Raw genomic sequence first — 15,542 nt, 5'->3', positions numbered from 1 at the left:
TATTTTATAAGTAGGTGGGTACCGAGCTGTGCTCTGTTTTCTGTGCCCTGGGCTCTGAGATGAGAGCATTGCTGCTGTCTGGAGTTGCCACCCTGATCCTATCTGGGTGCAGAGCATCCAGCACTGTGCACAGACCCTCTCTGAGCTTCCATTTGGACCCTCTCTCTGCTGGGCTTTGCAGCCTCAGCAGCTGTGCTGCCTAAATAGAGGGGAAATGCTTTTTTCTCCCACTTGCTTTTATTATTTTCTTCTCAGAGTTGGGCACAACTGAGATGTTTCTCTCTTGGGTCATGAATGAGGTCAGACTGAAAACATAAACCTTGGCTGTGCTGACCATCCCAGGTTCCCTGTGCCTGTGGAGGTGTGGGTGGTGGTTTTGCTGGTTTTGCTGGGAAGCACCCATGGCAAAATTCCCAGAGTTATCACCTGCATGGACTGATGTGTCCAGAGAACACAAATACTCTGCACCAGGCCCTGCCCTGTTTGTCCTTTGCCTGAGGCTGGCTGCTGGCTGCCTGGTGGACACCAAGCTCTTTGGGATGCTTTTTCACAAGGATTTACTCCACACCAGAACAAGGGCCTTTCCTTGGAGGCAGGTCAAACCAAGATGTTGCTAAAGATCTGGGACTTGTCCCAAATTGTCACTAAATCATGGCTTTTCTGAGGAGTAAAAGCATTTTTAACTCCGCTCCTGGTTTCCTCGGCCACATCTGGCTTAGCCTGGGTGCAGCCACACTGGGGTGCTGCTGTGGGTTCCTGCAGGGCTGCTCCTGGGAAACGGGGCCAGAGGCACCTCACTGATCCCAAGGAACCTTCAGGACACAAGGGGAGTCCTGCTGTTATGCATTAATCTCATTTCAGAGCAAAATAATTGAGAGGACAGAGGAATGAGAGACAAGGAATGAGGGAGGGTTAAAGAGCAGCCCCTGTAAAGAGGACATGAATAACTGGAGGAAGGCACATCCAAGTGCTCTCTTGGGCTAAGAAGCAGTCCAGCCTCATCCAGAGATTGTAAATAACATTGCCCCCAGGGCTCTGCTGCTCAAGCTACAGTACAATAAAATCCTTTCTGCAGACCACGGGCTCGATTTGGATGCTGGTGTTACTGCAATTTCCAGAAAGTTGAAAGTTTAAATACTGCAAAGACAGTGGGAACTCAGCAGTTTGGCTTCTGCTGGCGCCTGCCCTGAGCCCCCCACAAACTCAGGAATTGCAGCTGCAGGACTCTGGGCCAGAGCAGCCCCGAGCCCTCCCCAGCTCACACAGGGGCCAGATTCTTTACATGAAAAACCCCCCAAAACAAAACAAGTAAAGCTGCTGCTTTAAGGGCTCTTTCTTCACTTTTAGCATCCACTAAATGACTGAAATGGGCTTTGTAGGCAGACACAGGAGGCACACTGTGGGTGAGGATTAAGCAAACCCTGTTTAATCCTACAAGGAGTCATCAAATGTGGAAACACCCTGTCCTTTCCCCTTGGGGGACATTCAGTGAGCAGCAGTGTTCAGAGCAAGCTTTGTTGTTGGCTGGAGCCACCTCCTTGCTGCTTTCCTCATAGTGCAAGAGTTGATGCAACCCTGCCTATTAACTTTTTATTTTATGTTCTGTATATTTTTATTATCAAAGGGAGTTGGGAAACCAGTGTGCTTGGCTAATCAGGTTTATTTATATCCACCCCTGGTGCTGCCATTCAGACTGGAACACACACAGTAAAGAGCTGGGGTCTTTTGCCTTTTTTTGAGAAAAATACCAGGTATTTAACACAAGTCGGTAGGAGACATGGTGAGCAAGTTTTATTTTAGAAATGTCACTCTGTGCTACCTGGAAATTGAAAACATCCGTTCCTGGTATCTTTGAGCATTTGGAAATTACTGTCACCTGAAAGCTTTGACCCAAGTTTCACACAGAAGGCAAAATGAGTAACAGTAACTAAGTGAAAATGAAAAATTAATTGTCTTTTTCTCCCTGGAGAAGAGATCCATTCTGCTGGAGCTGGATAACACTTGCAAGCTACAGAGCTCCTTTTCATTAGAGAAATGAAAGGCTCTCATCCCTAGAGCTCTTAATTAGGCACCTTTTGCCATTCACAAAAATCTGGGTCCCTGCTGCCAAGTCCTATTTGTTTTAAAAATTGATTCATTCTCGTCAGTTCTTTTGTTGGGCAGAAGAAATGGATAGACCAAATGAGTCCAAACACTTTGGAAATTGTCAGAAGTTTAATATAATCAGCGTGGCCACGCCAAGCTCAGAGAACAAGTGTGCAACAGTGCTTTGGTGCCAAAGGCTCACAGGGCAACAACAAAAACCATGTTCAAAGCAGAGAGGGCTACAGAGGAGAGGGAAAAAAGTACATATGGAGCATTAACTCCCTGCCGACCTATATGGTGCTCTTTCATTTATGGTGGCCATTAATCCACAGGAATTACATATCAGTTGGGTAGGGAGGGTCATAATGGCAGTGCTTGGGTTTAAAAATACTCAGGCTGAATGATTTTTAGTGCAGATTTTCTGATGAAGAGTGGTTTAAACCTTTTGTTTAAAGGAGGTAGAATTTCTTTTTCACCACCACCTGAAAAATAAAATCTCTTAGGTGTTGAATATAAATTTAAACTGAGATAAGCTGTGTTTGTAAGCCTTCCTTTAAAGCATTCTCCATATGTTAATATTCAATATCTGTTTACAAGGCTTTGATTTCATGCAGGAAACAACTGCTTTTGTACAAACATGTAAATGTATATAAGAATGCAGATATTTGCATATAAATATGTCATCTTCATTGTTTTCTTGTTTAAAAAATCTCAGCCAGCCTTGAGAGGAGCAAAACAAAAACCATCACTTGTGGGACCTGCCTGACTGGAGCTCATCAGTGAACCCAAGCAAAGCTGGTGAAATCCCATCATGCAGGAGGCTGAGCCTTCCAAGAGTGTGCTGCTGCTTTCCAGGCTGAGGAGGTTCTCCAGTTACCTGCATTTCCAGGTTTGGGTGATCAAGAGGTAGCACTAAATATACAAGAGGGTTTTTTGCAGAATGTGGTGTAAACGCTCCAGTTTTGTTTTTTTTCAAAACTTATCTTTTAGACTTAAAGCTACTATAAAATTGGTCTCTGCATGGTTAGAGGGGCAAATGGCCCATTGTTAATCAGTGTAGTGCATTTTGAAAGGTGGGTACAGGGAAAGGTAAGTATTTATCTTGTGTGGAAGCTGTACATTCTGAGAAGAAGGAGTTTTAAATAAAAGCCAGCATGATTAGAGGAAAAGGGTAGATATAATTGATTGAAAGTCTTAAGGAGTAGTTTTCACACTGATTATCTGATTGTCTTTTCTGTACACACATCTTTCTCTAAAAGTGGTGCCAGTTTGAGTCACTTCTTCCTGTGTTTTGTGGCTGCACAGGTGAGCTATGCTGGGAGAAAGCCCCAAAGAATTTCCTCACAGGCACAGGAAGGATTACAGACCCTGTGTTAGATGCATGATGTATCCTTGCAAGCTTCATCAGCCAAATTGTGCCAACACTGGTGTCTCAGCTGTCACTGAGGGATTTTATCATCTTTTTTCTCAGCCTGTTAGAGAAGTTGTCAACAAAAGTATCAGTGTATTAGAAATAGTTTAAGAAATTATAAAAATGCTCACCTCCTGTATTTTTGTGCTCATTTGTTGTTGCTGCTGGTGGTATTTACATGAGATCCAGCACAAATACCTTTATTTAGTTGAGTATAGTACAATTTTGCTTTTTGGTTCCTTCTTTTCCAAAGATAATCAGGTCTTACTCCTTCTTTATTGATTGAAATTTGAAATTTCCATGACCACAGAGAGTCTTGCTGACAGAGCAAAATCTAACAGAGGCACCCTGTAGACTCTTGATTTACTGATTTTCACTGTAAGAATGAACTTGGTCTCCACCTGTGGAAGTGCAGAGTGAAACTCTGCTCAGAAAAGCTGTTTCATCTGGTGGTGTACAGGGCCAGGCATCCAATGGTGTCAGACTGGAAATGTGACACGTGTTCAGCCAGACCTGAGATGAAATTTGAAAATTGCTCAAGCTTGGAAAGCTTTACCTGATCTGGGAGGAGAATGAGCTGCAGAAATGCTCAGCAGCCACTGCAGTTCTCACACGTGTTGAGCAACACAGGACTAACAAATCTTGGGCCTGGGAGAGAGAAGTCACTGGGGAGAATATGAACCATGCAAAGCCTCTTGTTTGTATCTGGGCAGTGGACAGCTCCAGTAAACCACTGAGTAGCTGGCAAAAGAGTATGAAAATCTGCAGCTATTTCCCTTTCCAGCAAGTTTCTTTTACCCCTGACAGAATCATTCCAGTAAAGGTGAAGAGTCTGGCCACAGCTTCAGTTTTTTAATTTTAATCAATCTTTGAGCAGTTGGCTCAAAGCTGTCTTCCAGTTGACAATAAATCATTATTTGGACTTGTTTTTACCTTTCCATCTAAAATTAGGACACTCAGGTTAGCCCTGCTGGTGACTGGGAGAGCCATGGTGAGGGTAAACATGAGAAGAATCTGAATTCCAGATTTCCCTCCTGTATGCAGCACTTCCAGAACTCCAGCACTTGTAAACAGCTGTGTTAACACATCTGGAACTGCTCCTGTGGGGATCCATCCTGCTGGGGAACCCTCTGCAGCTCTGGGGCTCAGCCAGCCACGAAACCAAGTGAAACAGCTAATTCCTGGCAGGAGGGCACTGCCACTCATGGTGCTTTGCTGTGACAAACAGAGGAAGTGGTTACAAGCCTCTGTAAAATCTTCCCATTTCACTCAGCTTCAGTAATTATTGTCAGGACTAATTGCCACCAGATGGCTGCATTTTAGTGGAGGAGACTATCAAAGACCCCAAAAGCTTCTGTAAATGTACAGGTTTTACCTGGAACCTTAGGAGGGCAGAGAACAGCACTGATTGAAATCTCACAGAAATCACAGAATCATTTAGGCTGGAAAAGACCTCTGAGATCATTGAGTCCAACCTGTGACCCAACACCACCATTTCAACCAGACCAAATAATGATTTCTGAAACCAGTGGGAGGTTTGCTGACAGATACCAGATATTTCAACATTCTCAAACCAGCCACAAATAAAATTGGCAGCACTCAACTAAATGGGAGCAGGAAGGAAAGTGTGTTAGGGAAGGGAAAACAAATGCTCCATTTACATGACAATAAAACTTTATATATAAAAAAAGAAGCAACCTGACAGTGTGAAATACCTTTCAGTGCTGCCTGTTCAGGACAGCATAATAATGCCTGACTGAGTAATCTCAGCTGAGAGATGTGATGTGGTGGGAGATGCAGAGGATGTGTTTAATCACCCTGTTCTTTGCTAAGTGAGTTAAATAAAAGTCTATGTGAGAACCATAGTCAGAGGATGAAAGTCCTTGTCAGTCCTGGGCACTGAAACCGAATGAGTTTACATTTTTAGATGTTTCATACACTACAGCCTTCTGAGAGATTCATTGATTCGGGGATCCTAAAACAACAGAGAGACAACCCAATGTCAAAGGACAGCGTTGGCAAGGGACATACAGCCAGACTCTGCAACTGTGGGAATGTGGCCATAACATATTGATTTTACAGAGTCCTGAAATTATTTGGGCCCTCTACCATCTCCATTACTGCTTTAAAACAGAGTCTGAAAATGCCTGTGTTTGGAAGAAGCAATTCTGTGCCAAATTTCCCTGGCAAATCCCATCACTCACTCTAAGAGAGGAGAAGTTGCTGAACTCGCACATGCAGGGAAAGGAAGTGAATTACAGAGGTTTGCAGCCTCATGTGGAGAGAAAATTGCAGGATTCATAAAGCAGTAGCTGGAGGAAGTGTGTACAGATGCTTCAGAGACCTCTTGTGCAAACAGACACCACCTTAACTCATAGATTTAGAAGCAGAATTAACTTTTTTCTCCAGCACTGCTTCTCTTAACTGCTTCACTGCCATCACAGATTCTATTGGAACACCTTCTGGGCTGCCTTTTTTGTAGAATTGAGTCTAATATCTCTCCCAAATGAATCACTTTCAGCAGCTCTCACTGGATCTGGTGCCTGGGCCCTGGTACCAAGTTCATATTTTAACTTTCAGTGTGTGACAATTTACTGTTTTCTTAATATTTCACCGTGGACTTATAGGGTAATACCTAACAGACCTGACTGTGTGCACTTGATTTTACACCTTTGTTTTTCAATGTAGACACAGCTGACTCTGGAAGGGATTTATTACAGCATGGAACACCTGATTCAGCAGGGGTAGCATCCCATGGTGCTATCGTCAAGAGCAGAAGTTTCCTGGATTCATTTTGAAGTTCATGAAAGACACCACCTCCCCATCAGCCTGTCCTTGCAGGAAGAGCTGCTCTGACCAGGTTCTTGTGTGTGTGCAGGGTCTCCTAAAGCCCAGCAGAGCAGCAGCAGCCTTCCTCCCAGGAGAGCAGGGATGGGAGCCCACCAAACAGAGGCTGCTGTAAGCAGGGTCTGAAGAGCAGGACCAGGAGGTGACTCAGATGTGCAGGAGGCTGAGTGTGCACTGTGATTTTGTTGGTAAGAAAGCTTGTGGCACTCTGAATGCATCTTTCAGTTTTCTGAACATGCTTTTGATTTGTACAAACTAAATCAGAGGGCTGGGTGAGCTGGCTGATCATTTTCACAAGGAAGAGGCAGCTGTGTTCAAGCTCTTTCCCTGACCTAAATTCCTGGTGGAAAAAGAAACCAGTTTCTTGGCTGAAAAGTAAGTGTCAAAGGATACTACAATTAAATTATTTTTTATTTCCATCTATCAAAGAAAATTAAGTGAGAGTGATTAAGTGGATAAATGTATCAAGTAAACCCGCAGTGAAAACAATATACTCCCTTTCTACAACTGTAAACAATTACTGCCATGTGATTTGGAAACTGTCAATTAGCTCTGAGCACAGTGAATCAGAGCTGCTTGCTGGTGTAATGAAAACAGAGCATCTCCCCGTCACATCAGTATAGATTGCATTAACCTTAATGACTCCTGGAAGGCTAAACCTTGTTTTGCCAGGCAGATTGAGCACTGTGCCTTGTAAGCTTCGCCTTTAACTTATCTTTGTAAAACTCCCATTGATTCTACTCTAATTTAAACTAGAAATACAGAAATTGTCAGGTCTGAACAGACCACTGGTGCAACTAATTTGATTTTTTGTTGCTAACTGCAACCGGTGATGGATAGACTCGGGGAAAAGAATGATTCATTCCCTGTCCTACTCCCCTTTTGTCTTTCCACTTGTACCCTTCCCCTAATTCGTTTAATTAAGTGTGGTGTGATTTCTTTACCCCCAGTTGATGACAAGTTTGTGTACTGAAATGGAAATATTAACAGATCTTGTGTCTTCAAGCTCCCCATTATTATTAGAGATATTATTCTTGCTAGTGTAAATGTCAAATCCCAGTTTGGAAATAATTCTTCTGTTTCTCCTGTATTAAATGGATTATTCTAAGAAGTTTCCAAATCCATTTGCAGGAGCCTTCTTTTTTGAAATCATTGAATGCTTCCTTTCAGTGGGAGAAAATGTAAATAGGACCGTGTTACTCCATGAGCACCACCATCTGCCACCATCTCCTGTTTCATTATTAATCCCTGGCTGAAGTTTATTTGGTGACTTGAGAAGAGTTCCTCCTAGACTTATCCCAGTGCAACAAAATCCAACCCTCTTTCTTCCACTTACACGGAATCTCTCTCTTTATAATGCACTTGAATAAAATTGCTGACTCTTCATGGGGAGAAAGACATAAGCTGAAGTCTCAGCTAGAATAATGTCTTCTTGGTCTAATGACTAGGTTATCTTTATTGTTTACCTTCTCCAAAATATCTCCTAAGTTCCCAACCTATTACATAAGGAAGTGATTTTTCTACGGGCTGTTCCTCAGCACTTCAAAATTGGGCTCACAGGGGTTCCAAACTCAGGATTTGAAAATGAAGACACCAGAAGTCAATTACTTTTTGCACAAAAATAGGGTGTGATTTCAATTTCTGAGATATGTGAGCTCTATCTAGCTCATGCCAGGCCAGGCTTTCTCTTGGCTGAATCTCTACCCCACAGACCAGAACACAGCTATGAACACAGCAAAGCCACTGCTGCTGCCAGCCTCATTGCTGCACAAATGATTTCCAAAGCTCTGTTGCTGTGGCTTAGAGAATATGTTTTATCAGCTTTATTTGTTCCTCACATTAGGAAAAAAAAAACATCTGCTTATGAATTAGGAAAGAATCCAGGCATATTTGAATCCTGAAGACAACAAATACCACTATCTGCTACAGTGCAGACTAGAAGGCTGTACTTGAATTCAAGAGGGAAAAGAGTCCTTCAAGGTGGGAATTTAGCTAGGAATCTCTGAGTAAAGCACTTTCCTGCTCAGGTGTGAAGATGGAGCATCTGCTGGCATCTTGCCACCCAGCTTTGCAAACACAGTTATGTTTGAAGAGCAGCTCCACTGCAGGCAATGCACAATGATATTTTTAAAATTCAAGTATAACTACTTTTCCTATCTTTATTCCTTGCATTGGTATGTGCAAAAGCTTCTCATTCAAGTGGGAAACTAAAAATAAGCAAGTAAGGATGAAGCAAGTAAGGAGGTTAACTTGACAACTCCCAAACCAAACAGGGAAAATATTTAAAAGCTGAGCACCTTCAGTATCATGACAGAGGAGGGAGAAACATCACATTTGTGGGAACCTGTGCAAGATTTTATGGACTTTCAGAGTGTGTGGTAACTGCAGGGCTAGTGAATCTGAATAAAAAGTGAATTTAGGGGAAAATTTAAAAATACTGAAGGCCCAAATTGTTGTAAATCTTCCCTTACTAACAACTATTCCAAATAATTAAAATAATTCAGGAGGTAAAAGCAGAGGGCTTCACTAACTACAGAACCTGGTATTTGAAACTGAGCCTGCATTTCCAGCAGAGGTGTGTGCACACAGGATTGAATGGCCCAGTGGTTCCTAATCCAGTTCTCAAATAACAGCAAAAAGCATTTTTCTGCAGAAATCCCCTTTGCAGCTGCACTGTCAGGAGCTCACCCTCCAGATGAGGTGCAGGGAGCATTTCTGAGCTGGTGTCTTGTTTGTAATAGGGCCACCATTCCCATAAACTTGTTGTGCTCAATCACTGCAGAGGCCAGGATCCAGAAATTTGGATGGGGAATTAAATGCACGTGGATGATTTTGTACAGTACAGGAGCTGCTCGGTTTTTGTATATCAGCCAAAGAGTGCTGAGCAGTGGCCTATGTAGCTCAGAGAAAAAGGGAGAGGAGATGCTAATGAATACAAAAATCATAATAATCTCATTAATTTAGAGCCACCAGAGCTGCTCAGACATGGTGTTAATAGCAGAGCTTTGCAGCTGTCAAGTTTGATCCATGTATTTGTTTCCAGTCTCTCAGTCCTGATCCTCTCCCCTTCGTGCAGTAAATCAAACAGGACATACCTGAACTTCTAAAGGTTGCCAGGTGTTTCTTTTATTACATTATTTGCAGGCAATAACTTTCAAAGGGCAGAGGAGTTTTGGATGTCTGGTGAGTTTACTCAGAAGAGCAGGGGTGGGGCTGTGTGAGGACAGGTCCCATCAGGTGGCACAGGGAGAACCCAGCACAGCTGGGCCAGGAGTCCCCTGCTGAGGGACTGTTGGGGCTTGGCCACCAGCACTGCCCAGATGGGCTCCCAGCCACGTGGCAGGGAAGCTGTTTTGTTATCAGAGGCATCAACTGCAGATCTCAGTTACTGCAGCCGTATCCTGCAGCCTGTGTGCATCTCTGGGCTCCTTCTGGCTCTATTTTCCCAGTAAGTCAGGTTTCAGTGCTCTAAAATGTCACTTTTGACATTTGTTGTCAAAACCAAGTGCATGATGTCTGAACTGCCGCTTGAGCAAGCAAAGATGTCCCTGTTGTTTAAAGAGATCTCTTTCCTAGTGTACCTCCAGGTACACTGTTTGCCTCTTCCATTCACCATCTAGTGAAGGAATCTAAATAAATACAAGCATTTCACACTCTTCCAACTCCATTTCTTTGTCCAAAACTCAGTGTTTGTCCCTCTCAAAATCACATTTTTAAGCTCATAAACTGTCTGTATTAAGTAGTCTATCCAAGTGGCAAAATTCTGAGGGTATTTAGAAAGCTGAGAAGGAGAGGAACAGCTGCATTCAGTAACTCTAAAACTCTTAATTCTGAATAAACAAGGTGGGGTTTACAAAGACTGTGTTTAGAGAAAGGGTATAACAAACATGCCAAGGGGTCTACACCTTACATTCCCATTGTACATGATGCCATTTACAAATTTGCCTCCAGAAACTTCCAGACTGAGGAACACTCCAGGGGTGACAGAGAGCGACAGCATGGACTGCTCTTTGCTCCTGGCTGCATCTGCATCCCTGCCCTGGTGCCAGAGGGGGACCCTTCCTCCAGAGAACCCAGGAGGGACCCTGCCAACCTCCTGCCTTCAGCTGGGACAAGCAGAGCTGGAGCAGGAGCTGTGTCTGTGAAAGGAGCCCCTGCTGAGCTGCTGGCCTGGCCCTGCAGCAGCTCTGTGCCTTCCCTGCTGGCCACAAGGCAGGACAGCCCTGCTCAGCCAGGTGCTGCTGGTGCCACCCGGGCTGCTCTCCTCCTTCCCTTACCTCATCTGCCTCTCACTTTGGCAGCCTCACTACAAAAGTACTCGCTGGACAGCTCAGCCTACTCCACTGCACTTTGTTTGAGTTCATATTTTCTGTTAAAAATGCCTGATTGGTTCCCTAAAATAACAAAATATCGTTCTCATTTGTGAAGGCTGAGATTGCTTAAGCAGAGGCTTGAATTACTACTGAAAAGTGTGTAACAGACTTTTGTGTAGAGAGTTTGTGTCATATGCTGTAATTTATTAGTCTCCCAAGGTATGCAGAATTGTTCTGTGACTATTCAGTGACCATAAAATATATAAGAAATGCAACTACCCCAAATTTATGAGATTTCTTTTGTGTATAAACTTATTGCCATTTCTAAAATGTTTATGTGGCTCTAGGACATTTATTTGCAAGACATAGACTGCTTTAGTAGTACCCAGAGTACCTTAACCTTGGCTGGACTTGACTCTAGGTGCTTCTGTAACACAGAACTAAAATCAAATGAAGCCCTAGCTTCAGTAATTGAATTTTAGTAGCCAAATTTTATGAAGGAAACAAATTTCAGTTACACCTGTGTATTTGCAAAAGATGAATTTTCAGTTGTTAAATGTAAGTGTTCATAGACAAGCCTGTGCACTCAACCAAAGAGAGAAGAGAATCAATATCACCCCTGAGCAGCAGCTCAAATTTCAAATATTCACAGCTTGTAAAGTCAAACTTGTGAAGTTTAATTGACCAGGAATAATTTGAGGACAGTGATCTCTATGAGCTTCACAGGCAGAATGCAACTGAGTTATTCACTGGAAATTATTTATTCCACTTTAGAAATTATGGGGCACTTGAAATGGGGCTGTGCATTTGCTAAAATCTGAACTTTAATTTGCCCATGAGCACTGCATGATCCTCAGCAGAAAAGGAACAGCAATTAGGAGCTTGTTTTCATGTAATTCTCTCCCACCAGTGCTCTTGTGAGTAACCTGGCTATCAATAAGCACATCCCTCCTGCCACAGCCCCACAGCACTGAAGCTGTAAAGGAGAAGATTAACATGGGATCCATGATCTCTGTTGCTTCTGTGACTTTGAAGTTCAGAGCAGAATTAACCTGTGATTCTTCCCTCTGCTGTTCTGCAGTGACCAGTGAACTAAATGCCCATTTTTCTTCCTCAGCTGCCAGGGAATATTTACTGTAGTTTTTCCTGTAGAGCCTTGTCCCTCTGGCAGAGCTGAGAGTTTGGCTCATTCAATTGCAGCATCTCTTTTGTAACCCATGGCAATGTTTTGCTCCTCTCTGCCGTGCTTTAATATTACATGTCTCTGGAAATGCCAGGCAGGAAACAGGGGCTGCTGGGGAAAGTGCTTCTGGGGAAATGGGACAATCTACAACCTCCCAAAATTGTGAATAGTGTACTCAGGGACAGAAAAGTTCAGCTAAATTAGTTTTGAGAGGAAGAAAGGTAAAAGTAAAGTGAACAGAATTTGGAACTTAAGTAACATTTCAGTTGTTTTTATAAACTTAAGTCTTGGCTTAATTCTGAAATTGCACATTGTTTAGGAATCTTAGTGTTGGCAGAAATAAAGTTGTTTGGAGGAGTCTGTTGTGACTTAGAGGATCCCATATGAAATACTGTGATATTTCATGCATGTAATCCATCCTCCTCTCCTGGTGGGATACAGAAGTTTACCACTTCTGTAAGGCTGTGAAATTAATCCCCACTCAGGCCCCTTCAGGAGCCAACACTCCAGGCTGGGCTGGAGACATCCAGCCACAGAGCTGTTGTTGTGTCTGCAAATCTGACATCCCAAATTAGTGTCTGTACTCTTAAGCTGCAGATACCAGGCAACTGGTGAGGCTGATACCCTGTAAGGTATCTGTGAACTAGTTAGGGATCCCAAAGTACAAAGAAACCCATGAAATGGAACCCATTCTGCTGTGTCCTCACCTCACACCCAGGTGTAGGTACAGTTAATAAATAGATACATCCTGGCTAGAGAACAGATACAGATGGAAGTGACACTGCTTGAGAAAATATCACATCCAGACTCCAGGATTTAGATTTTACAGGCAGTGGTGGCAGAGATCTTTCCTTTTGCAAGGTAGAAATGAAAACTGAGCACGTAGCAGTTTCTTTCTTATGTTTTGATCTTTAGGATTTAAGTAGGTAACAAGGCTTGTGCCTATTAAAAGGGAGAACTCAGGGGTCCCTAATTAGGAGTTAGGATGCAGGAGTTCCCTGCCAAGGACATGGCATCCCCACCACTGTGTTCAGCTTCCACCTGATGAATGTTAAGTACCTCTTCATGTTAGAAATCTTAATTGCTGTGTTTGAGAGCAGGTGCTGCAGGCTGGGGGTGGAGTGCTGAGCTGTGCTGGGCTGACCCTGGAGCTGGCTCCCTGCTCGCCCCTCTGCTCAACCAGCAGCATTTCAGGCTGCATCACCCTCTGTCAGACACCTTTTTGTCAGCTTGCCTACAGGTACAAGTCAAGCAACTGCTGGAAATTATAAGGAGCCTTTTGTGCTTTGCCCTATTTTTAAGCCCCTTTGTCACGTACCTGTACACAGCCTGAGTATTTAAGCAACACAAGTTGAGGGCTTTTTTGCTTTACTCCAGCTTGTTTGAAGGGTTGTCAGTGTTTGTTCCCTGTTGAAATTCTTGTCCAGACTGCACAGCTCAAGTTCCTTGGTATACACCACCCTGAGAAGTCACCATCTCCATTTTGAGGTCTGCCTCAAATCCCTTTGGCCAGACTGACCTCATCTGCGCAAATTTAAAATTCTAAGCAGCACATCCCACTCAAACCAACACACCTGATGAGTCTGGGCAGAATTATAACACTGGCCTATATAACAGTGGTTAAGCAAAAGGTCTACAGAGTGATCTACAGAGAACTTGCCTGAAGGAAATAATATTATGGGGTTTTTTTTTTTTATTTTACAGGATGGGCCTCCCCAGTTTGCAGCTCTTTGCAGTCTTATGCTGCACATTGAGTGAGGGTCCTTCACCAGCTTCTAGAAGCTTCTTTCACAAGAAAATTGATTGGCAGAGGCATATTTTTTGCTTGTCATTCCAGGTAAGATGACTCCGTTGACTTCTGTAGTTCACTGACTGAGAAACCAACTATCCAAACATTTAGGGGTGTTGAGATTACCAGTAATGTGAAGGGAGACAAAACGAGGCAAATTTTTATCTTTTTTTGTACAGCTCACTTTCTTTCCAGCTTTTCTTCCCTGCCATTCTTCATTTTTCTTTTCTTCTGGAGTGGACAGGGTTGTCTTCCTCGACACTTCCAGTGGGTGTTCTCCACCCTGGTCCTGGCAGAAGAGCTGCTGTGCTCTGGTGCCTGTTTGGGCTGGTGCAGCCCAGAGCCCAGCTGGGCTTGCTCAGGTATCCTGCTTGCCCCTGCTGTCGAGCAGAGCTGAGTGATGTGATGCACGCTCAGTGGTGGCAACAGCGTTCACACATGTGCTCCAGTACCTCAGTTTCCATGGCTACCACAGAAATTGCAGGTTTGCTGTACAAATTAGTAGGAGAGATTCAGAAGAGCAGCCCGTGTGCTGCAGCTGCCTGATCCTCACTCCCCTCTGCTGGGCTGACGTGCTGCTCTCTGTCAGGGCTGGAATGCTGGGCTCCAGCAGGTGCAGCAGGCACTGCTGGGCTCCTCTGGGCAATTTGGGTGCACACACCAGCCTGCCCCTGCTGTGGCTCTGGGCTGTCAGGTTTTTGAGCAGGGAAGGGGATCAGCATTTTGACGTACAGCTGAGGGGCCTGGGGGAAGTTTCCTCCCTGGTGGTTGGGGTTTCTGCCACTCCTCAGGTGTAAAGCAATTGAGTAAAGGCATTTTTCAGCAGGTGACTGTAGAGCTTTATGCATAAAGGCTGCAGGGAGAACATAAAACCAGACAGAATAGGTAACACAAAGCCCATCCAGACCAGTACCTGTCACAACTGGAGACTGACAGCAGGGTCCACAGAGAGGATTACAGGGATGCAGAACCAGTGGAAATACTCTCCCTGTGCCCAAGTAGCGGCAGCTCTGCTTTCCTGAGTCAGAGATTATATCAGTGTCTTTATTTGCCTAGTGACGTTTTTTCTATTAATTTGCCTAGTTGTGTTTGAGCTCATATTCAATTTAGCCTCTGCAACAGCTCAGCAAGAGGTTCCACAGCTGAGCTGTGCACTGGGTGACCAAACCCCCTGCAGTCATATTCTCCCCTCATTAGCAGTCCTAGTTCAATTATTTGAAGTCATTTAGCGAGCAGAAGCCATTCCATAACTGTGATTATTGCCCATCTCCATGTGTTCTCCACTTCCAGTAAATCCTTCCTGAGAGGGGGGTGACCAGAGCAGCTCGTGGCTGTCAAGACTCAGATATGTTGTGGATGTCCCTGTCCTTTCCTGGTACATCCCAATATCTGGATGGTCCCTGAGCACTGAGCTGGCACAATCTGCCAGAATACAAATATTTCTGTCTTTACTGGTAGCTGTAAAAGCAAAGCCCACCACTCTGTGCTGACGCAGCTCTCTGCTTTGAGGACTCTGCCAAACTCCTTCCTTGGGACCAGCCCACCCCTGGCATCCCCTGCTCAGTGGGGTTAAGAATATGGGTAGACCAGACTTTTGACTTATCAGGTAAAAGTTTTTGCTCACACTCAGTGTAAATTTCCTCTCCATTAAGTATTTGTATCAGAAAGATCTTGAAGGCTTTGTCTTTCCCCAGCTGTCTGTAGAGAGCAGGACTGCAGGATGCTGCAGCATCAATGAGTTACCTGCCTGTCATTTCTAGTGGGCTCTCCTGCACTGTGGGCTTTGGTGGTCCTCCAGCTCTGCCATCCCACAATACTTTGCCTACCTAACTACTGCATGAGAGATCCTAAAAACAGAAATTCAATCCTCTACCACGATGTCGCCCAGCTTGAATTTTAGGCAGTTTGTTGGCC

The 15,542-nt window shown here is 44.1% G+C and overlaps 1 long non-coding RNA gene across 1 annotated transcript in view; it reads left to right on the top strand.

Moving 5' to 3' along the window:
• The window catches only part of LOC110472603 (uncharacterized), a 141,847-nt gene extending 127,879 nt beyond the window's left edge, over positions 1 to 13,968 (top strand). Inside the window, exon 13 of the long non-coding RNA XR_014958185.1 lies at positions 2,801 to 13,968. This is a non-coding gene — a long non-coding RNA (uncharacterized LOC110472603). The remainder of the gene's footprint in view (positions 1 to 2,800) is intronic.
• Positions 13,969 to 15,542: the final 1,574 nt, after the last annotated feature.

Source organism: Lonchura striata, chromosome 12, assembly GCF_050655825.1.
Source record: "Lonchura striata isolate lonStrDom1 chromosome 12, ASM5065582v1, whole genome shotgun sequence".
In the NCBI taxonomy this organism is placed as follows: Eukaryota; Metazoa; Chordata; class Aves; order Passeriformes; family Estrildidae; genus Lonchura; species Lonchura striata.
The sequence above is the reverse complement of the archived record's forward strand: the minus strand, read 5'-3'. Positions and strand labels throughout refer to the sequence as shown.